Genomic DNA, 10,119 nt, shown 5'->3' on the forward strand with positions numbered 1-10,119 from the left:
TTAATAGAAATAATGTACAAAGAATGCTAATTATGCACGTATTTATTTTGTACACTAGTGATAAATGTTTGTTTAAGAATAAAGTAAGAATTAAGATAATGGCTTTAGATTATAAAAAATTCCTATCCATTTACAGATGTGGAAAATGATTTCTCCAATGGCTGTTTGTAGCAAACCTTAATTTTCTTTTGCCAAAATGCGTGATAAAATTAGTATGTCCAATTCCCATGTGTTTTTCCTTTTGCCTAGGAAAAGTGCCTCATTTTGCAATGATTCATCTCAATAAGTACATAGTGAATGTATTAGGGTGACTCGTTGAATGCGTAGCCACTTATTGACATTGCCTGCTGATTTTTTTGTTTTCATCGAGGCAGTACTATATAAGCTAATTGCTGTACCATTTTATCCTCACAGACTCTTAAGCACATGTAGCATTTCTTTACAGAGAGAAACTGAAACAAAGTAAAGCTAAGACAGTGGAATAAAACAGCAAAGCACTCTGTATTAGTGAACATTCCTTACAGGTTCTCCTTCAACAACATTTATTGACAAATGAGTTTAAGGAGGTCACAATGTATGTTCTTAACTTGATCTATTCATTTCTGTGGTATACAAATGCATCATTTTCCAAATACACTGATTATCATTAGTACTTGTGGTTCTCTCTACAAAGCGTTCTTTCTGCCTTTCTGAATTCTCTTGCATTCTTATTCTTTTTCATCTCTTTCCTTCTGTTGTTTCCTCTCCTGTTCTGTAATTTATACTTCCTTTTTCCACTTTGCCAATCTCCTACTTTTTCTCCTACTACCTCCTCCTGTTCTCCCTTGGAACTAGAATTTAATCTCTCTCTCTCCAAGAATGTGTGGCCTCAGCAGTTTATGTGTAGCATATTTGTAACCACATTTACTGTTAAAAAGTATTACAACTATATCATACATTTCAGTTATAAAATTGATAGGATACAAAATTATTAACATTTGGACACTTTTGATCTCAGAGCCACCAGACAATGGAATTTCTACATTAAATGAATATGTGCTTTTTTCCACAAAAGTATATGTCTGGGAAGTCTCCATGTTTGAGTTTCACCACAGAATTAAGATATTTCTAAATTATATATAATTTTTAATAATTTTCAAAAAAAAGAAAATCTTGACTTCAATTGTTTCAGAAACATAAAGTGAACAACTCCCACATTAGAGGACTGGCATAGGAAAGATAAATGGTATTAGTGCTCTTTGGTGTGAAACGTGCGCTGGAGTATTTCAATCAACTTGAACATCAAAGTCATCTTTATTTCCTAACAGCAGCATGTGTGAGTTGAAACTGAATATTCAATGTTAAAATAGATACTATCATCTTTTCTATCATGATCTTGCTGAATTTTAATGGTTTTTACAAAGTGTAATGTAATTCTTTTATCTTCTGTATTGTTCCATAAATAATTCTCATATATGAAAGTATGGAAAGCTTTGGTTGAGGGATGGGGTTTTACATTTCTCTACAGTAGCATCAAAAGTAAAGCTAAGTGCAAGATGGAAGTAATAAACCAATTCATTCATTTATATTAGTGATTGGAGAGAGGTGATATTTTGAATAGCTATTGAGTGGAGCACTTTTCTGAGGCTGTAGTATTTGGGCCAAGACTGGGATGGTAAAAGGAATAAAATGAATATCACAAACAGCTATTATGCAGCTTTCAAAAAGCATGTGAAGGCAGTGTAAAAGGCAGTATAAAGTTTCTCAGTCAAGAAAAAAAATGGAATTTGCAAAGGACAGTTTTCCTATGTATTGTGCGTACTTAATAGGGAAAGGAGATGACTGCCGGTAATAAAGTAGAGAGATGACGGAGCTCAATCCGGCAATGGATTGTAGACTGTTATAGAAGAGGTGGATTTTCTTGTAAATATAATAGACAACCAGCGAAATGTCCAAAGGAAAGAGAATATTATGTTTCTTCTCTTGTTTTGGAATGCAGGTTTAACCACCCTTGTGAAGAAAACATGAAATCACAAAATGAAAGCATGAAAGAAAAAGAACAGTTTAGGATCTGTTATGGAGACACAGGCAAGAAAGGGTAGTCACTAGTGCTGAAGATGGTTAAGGAGATTTCACTAATATACCTTTTGAAATCATTATAGAACAAAAATTTCCCAGTGCGCCCTGTAGTGCCAGTGTGGGAAAGCAGTCAGCGATGTATTAAATGTGTTGTCTGTTAGCAGTTCTGAGGCTGCAACTTACTGAGAAAAGGAACACCAACAGAGGAGAAGGCTTTGTACAGCTATGGTTATGATTTTTGCCATTTTTTTTAAATTTAAAAAAAGGTGCGCAAGATGTACAGGGTCTCACTGAGTAGTGATCCTCCTGCTTACAGCCTCCCAAGTGTTGGGATTACAGGTATGAGCCACCATGCCCAGTCTCAATCGCCCTCTCAGAGCATGGCAGGCCAGGGGATTGAACTCTTGGCCCCTGTGTCTGCCAAATCAGGCACTTCAGTCCATTGAGCTATTTGGCCAGCCCTGATTTTTGCTTTATTTTATTGGCAAAGGTAAAAGAAAATTTTATAGCAAATAATACAGTAATAGCAATAGTTAATACATTGAGAATTTCAATGTATTATCTTATCTTCAAAGTAGTTTAGCTTTTGACATGCTGACTTCAAAATGATTTATATGTCCAAATAATGTATTTATAAGTAATCAAACGGTAGGTTAGATCTCAGAAAAAAGGATGAAGATATGTAAATTTAGATTGATCAGAATAAATATATTATGTTTAAATTGTTGAAATTCATAGAGTGTAGTTAGAAAAGGTAAGAATAATAAGAATCAAGCTGATACATGGATTACGCTGAGGAAAAAGTTTAAACAACTGAATTTGTCAATATAGAGGTTGTTATTGTCCTTGAAAAATGCAAATATAATCGTATACTGCAGTAGAAAGACATTTTAACATTCAGGAGGTCATAATGTATTCAGTGATTCCTAGAGCTTCACAAATACTGAATTATGGAAAATTATAACTTTATTCAAAATATTTTAATGTAAACAAAAATGGCATACATTCTTACATTTAAATCTTTTCTGATATAAAATCTATGTACATTTGGTGATAAAAATTTGTAGAGAAATCTACTATGGGTTAAAGTGCTGATCATAAGAGAGAAAAAAATACCAATTAAGTGAAAGTCCTTAATATACTTATTATATTTATCTCTGTTTAAGATTAATAAGTATTCAGTTTGAAAAATGTTTTAACTGGAAGGGATGGTCATAGCCATGTGTCTATATGATGTACATCTACTACACAGGAAAGTAAAATACTTATGTTTCATGATTTGTATTCAAAGGTCAGATAGCATCCTTAAAATAGGTATAATTTCAAATTAAAGGTTTCCTAATATGTGAATTAAAATGAGGGCAGCTATTAAGGAGATGGTTAAGATTTTATTGCTGATAGTTCTCACTGGTTTGTATAAATAAAAGCTGTACAGAGAAATGAAAAGTAAAAGTTTGCATTTTCAGGAGAGAAAAATAGTGTTTCAGTGAAAATATATTAAGTACCCTTAATAATTTTTTTTTTATTGACTCATTGGCATTGCAAACTCCTAAGTGAATATGCAAACTTTATTTCTCTGGTGGTGGTTCACATGGAGTGTGGACTTGACAGGCTGTGGGACCCACCTGGGGAAATGACCTAGCCCACTTCTGGAAAGATTTGAGGGGTCACACTGACCTGTTCTGTCCTGTCCTTTTATCACTTTCTCTCTGGAGCTCTTTTCCTTCACAGCTTCCTGGCTGCCTCAGCACCTGTGTTACAACTTCCATTCCCACATTCCCGCCTTGGAGCAAGCGCAGTACAAATCGAATGAGTCCCCTTGAAATCACACGTCAGGTGAAATCGCTCTCTCCTTCCTCTTTCAGATGTTGGTCACTGTGTCTTAGTAAAAGAAAACTAACTAACAAGGGTACCTAGTATATTTTCACTGAAACACTCTTTTTCTCTTCTGAAAATGCAAGCTTTTACTTTTCATTTCTTAGTACAGCTTTTGTTTATACAAACCAGTGAGAAACGAAGAATATGTTGGGCATTAAATGACTCCAGTTGATTTGATAGTCTGGAAAAAATGAATGCACTGAGTTTTAGGATTACCATCTCCCATATTAGTTTTTGATGGATGAGCTTCAGTGCAAGCTTTCGAAAGCGTATGTGTCAATCAAACTCATTTCCTGACCTACAGCACATTTTGTCAGGGGCGAGACTGCCAATCATATCAAACTTCTGCAAATAGTGTTGCCTCTTTCCTATTTCATAATTATTCAGACAGCTCAACACATATTCTGTATTTTTGCAGTTTGCTATTAAGCACCAGTAAATTCAATAGGCACCTGAACACTGACTACTACCAAATATAAAATCGTATTTTGTTTTGAAGAAAGGTGAAATAGCTAAAATGTTCATCTCCTATCAAATACCATTCCTACTTTTTTCAGAAATGCAACAGAATAATGAAATTCTCTCATACTCAAACATTTAGTGGAATGATGCAATAGGTAGAAATGTCATGGTTGCCCTCTCATTCACTAGTTGTCAAATGCCACCCACACTCTCACAGGGGCTTTTTGGTTCTGTCATCAAAAGGAATAATGTGTTGATGTTTAGACAACTAATTTTCCTCAAGATTCATTCACTATTACTTTAACCTTTATCAGACAATAAACTGATGTCATCTTTTTGTGACAGGAAGAAAGTGACCGGTCCTTGTTATGGATTACTTAATAATCACTGATAAGTTGAAAACAAATACAGATAATGGAAAGCATAATTTGCGTCTACACATGACATATGAATACTGTTTGAAGTATCATTATGAATCTCTTGCAAAATATATTAATCATATTTTATTTTGTTCATCTGTAAAAGTGTTGCTAAATTGATATAAAAATAAAGTGTGGCTGCTGGTACTTTTGAGCCAAAATGAACGGATATTTTATTATTTCTCCATTATGAGAAAAGAAAATAATTAAACAACATTTCCTATGCAAAATTACAATAACACAGTGTGATATGAATCACATCACAGTACCATGATATTACTACACTAAGTAGATGTCCAAAAAGTCAAATAAAAATACACAGTATTTTATCAAAAGCAATTAATCTTTTCTCAACCAGGGTGTCACATTTCACAAGGTAATTGCACAGGAAATTAAAACTCTTTTCATGGGTTTAATAAAGGATGAGATATGGGCTTTGGGGTAATTGTTCTGCTGAGCTCTGCCATACTAAGGCTGGGCCTGCAAGCTGGGGCTTGCGACTTGCACCTCTCTCTGTCAGTTCTAAATGGACTAGAGGAAAATGAAGAGGGCCTGTGCTGGGGCCCACCAGGACACAGGCAGTGCCAAAATACAAACAAATTTCTAATGCTTTTCCTTCTCCTTCCAAGTCAATTGCTCTGCCTGGCTCAGGGCTTTGTGCTGGCCTGATAGCGCGCAGGAGAGCAGTGTACCTCAGCGCTGCTGCTGGAGCCTGTGTCATTATGATGTATGTGTCGTGAGTTTTTTGTATGTTTCTGTGCATATTTGAGTATTTGAAATATCAAAAAAAAAAAAACCCTGGATTTCAGTGCTAGCAAAGTGAAACACAGATTGACTCGAAAATACTATTAAGCAGACAGCTTGTGTTTATGTATATACAAGTTACACAGGTTTACACATTATGTATCTATTTCTCTCTCTCTGTCTATCTACCTACCTATCTAGCTAGCTATCTAGCTATCCATCAATAGATAGGTATATTCTGAAAGAAGCAGGATCTGTCTTACTTACACGCTTCGGCTAAATCCCATTTTTGTTCCCCATCCCTCATCAACCAAAGTTTTTATACATTTCACATATGACAATTATTTATTAAAAAATGCTGAGGATAAATGATTGCACTATAATTTGTAAAAACCATTAAAATTGAGCAAGGTCATGATAGAAAAGATAGCAGTGTGTCTTATTCCTAGAAGGATACCGATGCAGTACATCTCCGAGCTAGGAATCTGAGAGCCCTCCTTGACTTCCACTTTTGCTTAATCCCCCATGTCTATACCAGTTTCAGGTGCTAAAAATACTGTCCCTGTAAGTCCTTTTTCCTTTCTATGTCTTTACTCTTTCCTTAATGGCCATTTCCCATTAAAAGTAGTTCATACAAGCTATCAAATGTCTTCTCTCTGTAATGTTGAAAATGCTTTTTTTTTTTTTCCTGGTATTTTAGAGAAGGGTCTACAGGGTGTTCAGGGTCTGGTTACTAGATCAGACTCCTAGTGATCTGCCTGTTTACAGCCTCCCAATACCTGGGATTACAGGCTAGTGCTGCCATACCCAGTCTCAATTGTCATCTTAGCATCAGCACAGTAGGCCCAAGACTGGGGATCAAACCCCTGGTCCCTGTGCCTGCTTGCAGGCGCTTTAATCCACTGAGTTGTTTGGCTGGCCTGAAAATACTTCTCAAGTGGTCTATTCAAATTTAGGTATCTTTATCATTAATCTGTTTTCTAAACTTATTCATGCTGGCTTTGTCTAAAACTCAAATCTGATGTTCATGAAACCTATTTTAAAAGATCTGATAATTCCTCACTGACAAGAAAATAAAAGACAAGCTACTACCCTGCCGCAGGAGGTTTTCCTTTGCTCTCTTCCAGCCTCCCAGGTTCAGGGATCACCCTAGATGTCCCACGCTTACACTTCCTCCAGAGCCTTGGTCAGCTCAGCACCTGTCACCTTCACTTTTGCAGATCTTAGTCCACTTACTTCTGCTTTTACATTCTACCTTGTTTCCTATAATGTATTCCTAATGCCTGTTAAATTTTCAACTTAACTATATTACTTACTCAGAAAATGACATTTTCTCCCAATAGCAACAATGACATTTTTTTTCTGACCTGTCATAGCAAATTCTAAATGACAGTACAATTGTTTATAAATGTCACTTTGAACCTGCATGTGAACATGGACCACATCCTACAAGAATACAAGAATGCTCTTGTATTCTTACATCTCATCACCCTAATCATAAGTATTCTAAGACAACAGATAGTTGTGAAAACAGTAAATGAGTTGATCAAGGTATTTATTTTTTATTTTTATTTATTTATTCTTTCCCATTTGTGTATTTGGTACACAGTCTCACTATGCAGATAGGACTCATGGTGACCCTCCTGTTTGCAGCCTTCCCAGTGTTGGGATTATAAGTGTATGCCACCACACCCAAACTCTGTCACTGGCTCAGTGCACCCTGGGGGCAGTATCAAGGCAGCTTGCTCAATCCAGAAATGTGGCATCTTCTCTGTCATGACACATGTACTTAGTTTTGAATCGATGGTTCTTTAAGATTTAAAGGCTGTTATGAAATATTTTTCTTGAAAATTAATCTCAATACAAAAAAATTTATAAAAGTAATAGAGTTAAGTATATGTATGTTAAACATTTGAGATATTTGTATGAGTTTACAAAAGTGAAAATCATTCTTTTGTTTTAGAAATTAGGAATAAGATTGGTCAGCCATAATTCTTTGTGTGTGTGTTAAGATTATTATTTTGAGACAAGGTCTAGGTTTATGTTTCAGACTTTCCTGAACTTTCTATGTAGTCAAGGCTGGCCTTGAATTTGTGTCAATCCTACTGCCTCAGCTTCCCAGTTTTAGGGATTACAGATATGTATTGCAATACCTGGCTTAATCTATGTAATCTATCTATCTATCTATCTATCTATCTATCTATCTATCTATCTATCTTTCTAGCAATATTAATTCCTGTGGAAGTTCCATATGATTATTGATTTTTGTAGTTCCAATTATTTTACTTTATCATCTCCCAACCTATATTCTTTGTTTTCAAATTTCAGGTGAAAAGATATACTTTTTATGTTTTCATTTTTCAATGATTCCTTAAATTTGCAGTTCAACATTTCTTCAATCATTACCTACTATTTTTATCTACTATCTTCCTAATAAAGTGGAATAGCATCACAAATGGAACATTGATATTTCTTTCAGACCTAACAGTAAATTCAGAATTCCTATATAATTATTTCTGAAGGTCACCTTGAAGTCACACATCCTCATAACCACATATGACATGCAATTTTGTCAGACCTAAATACTCTGAAGTTATGTAGAAATCAACTGGAGATAATGCAAGTAAATTGAATTTTATTTTCTGCTTTATTCTTAAATAAAGGAATTTAAATAAGGAACAATTACATGGAGGGATCTAAATATTTGTGGAATGAGCACATATTGAATAAATGAAGACATATTGAATAAATGAATGAGGGGATATTTGGAGCTGGCACAGGTTTCCAAATGGTAAGTCGTGAGTATGGGCATGACCTCTGGGGTGGTATGGGCAATGCTAAAGCTATGCATTTCTTTTTTAAAAAGAATTACTTCCATGGATTTACACATTAATTTATATAACATTAATTAATTTCTTCTTATATCTTATAAGTTGCTTCTCTTTTTAAAATAAATGAATGTATTTCATTCTGTAGTGTCTACCTAGAAAGCTTTATATTTCAAAATATTCTTGACAATATTATTTAGAATGATTTATATCAGGGTCACAATATAAAAATCTTTGAACAAAATTAAGTATTTTCTAGAATAATATTATGTACATTTTATTATTTATTTATTTGTTGTGGAACCAGGGATTGAACTCAGACCCTTGTGCTTGCCAGGCAAGTGCTTATTCTACTGAGCTATCTCCCTGGCCTCTATTACATACATTTTAAACAAACACCAGGTGTATTTTAGTTAAAAGTGAAAATTAGGGTTTAGAAATTTTAACAAAAATACCCTTCAACTTTTCAATGTAATCTTTGATTATGTTTCTATCTTCTCATTCTTTTAATGAAAGAAAAGTGAATTTATCATATACATTTTTAAAAAGTTAATTTCATGTATCTTTTTAGGTCATAAATAACTACTAAAGGCAAACATTTTTCCAGAGATTACCCTGCACACTTATAATCCTGGTAATTTGGGAAGCACCAGCAGGAGGACTTTGAGCCCAAGTCTGGGCTGTGATTAGCAAGACTCTGGTATCAAAACTTAAAAATAAAATAGGGCTGGGATGTAACTTGTAAGTTCTTGTGAAGTCTCTGGGTTTAACCCCCAGTACTATAAAAAAAAAAAAAAAGGAAAATAAAAATCCTATATTTGGTTTTTAGGAAAATTAAGAGATTTAATTTACCCCTACATTGGCCTTTATTCTGATTTTAGAGTGTTAGACTTAATTAGAGAGAATATATTATTTCATGTTGACAGTGAATAGTGCCTGCTTTTCATGTTGATTAGAGAGAAAAGGGTGATCACTTTGGCAAGGGACATTATTTTTTTAACCTAGATGAAACAAGTTTCTTAATTCAATAAAAAACATTAATGCAACCTTTATCCTTGAGCCCAATAAAGAGTACAAAAATATCCTCACAATAAATTCTGAATTATTTCAAGAGCTTATGAATTTGCCTAAATCCCTTCATTTACACAGATGTGTGTAAGAAGTCCAAACCAAGAAAGAGATACAGTTTTCCCTTTACCATCTAGACTGTTTGGCCAATGGGAGCGTTCAAAATCATTAGATGATTATGGCAAACACACTCAAACTTTAACTGAGTTCTTGTCTTCCTTAAAGAATCAGCCACATTTCTCATATTTTAAACAGCTGTCCAACAAGATAACAGGTGATTCCCTGAGGAACATAGGCCTGGTGGTCTAGTGTAGAGCAACACTCAGTGACTTCTTGGGAAGTCACACTCCAAACACAAAGATCACTCTCCAATATTTGTATGTGACTAATAAACTGTATTTTCTCTTCTGTTTTTACTGCATTTTAATATTTTATAAATAAATTTAATTAAGAATCATAAGTATTAACCTCACTAGATCTATACAATTACTCTAAAGTATTATAATATATTGGACTCAAATTTTATTTTAAGACATACAAGGATAATTACAACACCTATTGAACTTCTCTTCTGTTTTTACTGCATTTTAATATTTTATAAATAAATTTAATTAAGAATCATAAGTATTAACCTCACTAGATCTATACTATTACTGTAAAGT

This window comes from Octodon degus, unplaced genomic scaffold, assembly GCF_000260255.1.
Source record: "Octodon degus isolate 3935 unplaced genomic scaffold, OctDeg1.0 scaffold00068, whole genome shotgun sequence".
NCBI classification, from domain to species: domain Eukaryota; kingdom Metazoa; phylum Chordata; class Mammalia; order Rodentia; family Octodontidae; genus Octodon; species Octodon degus.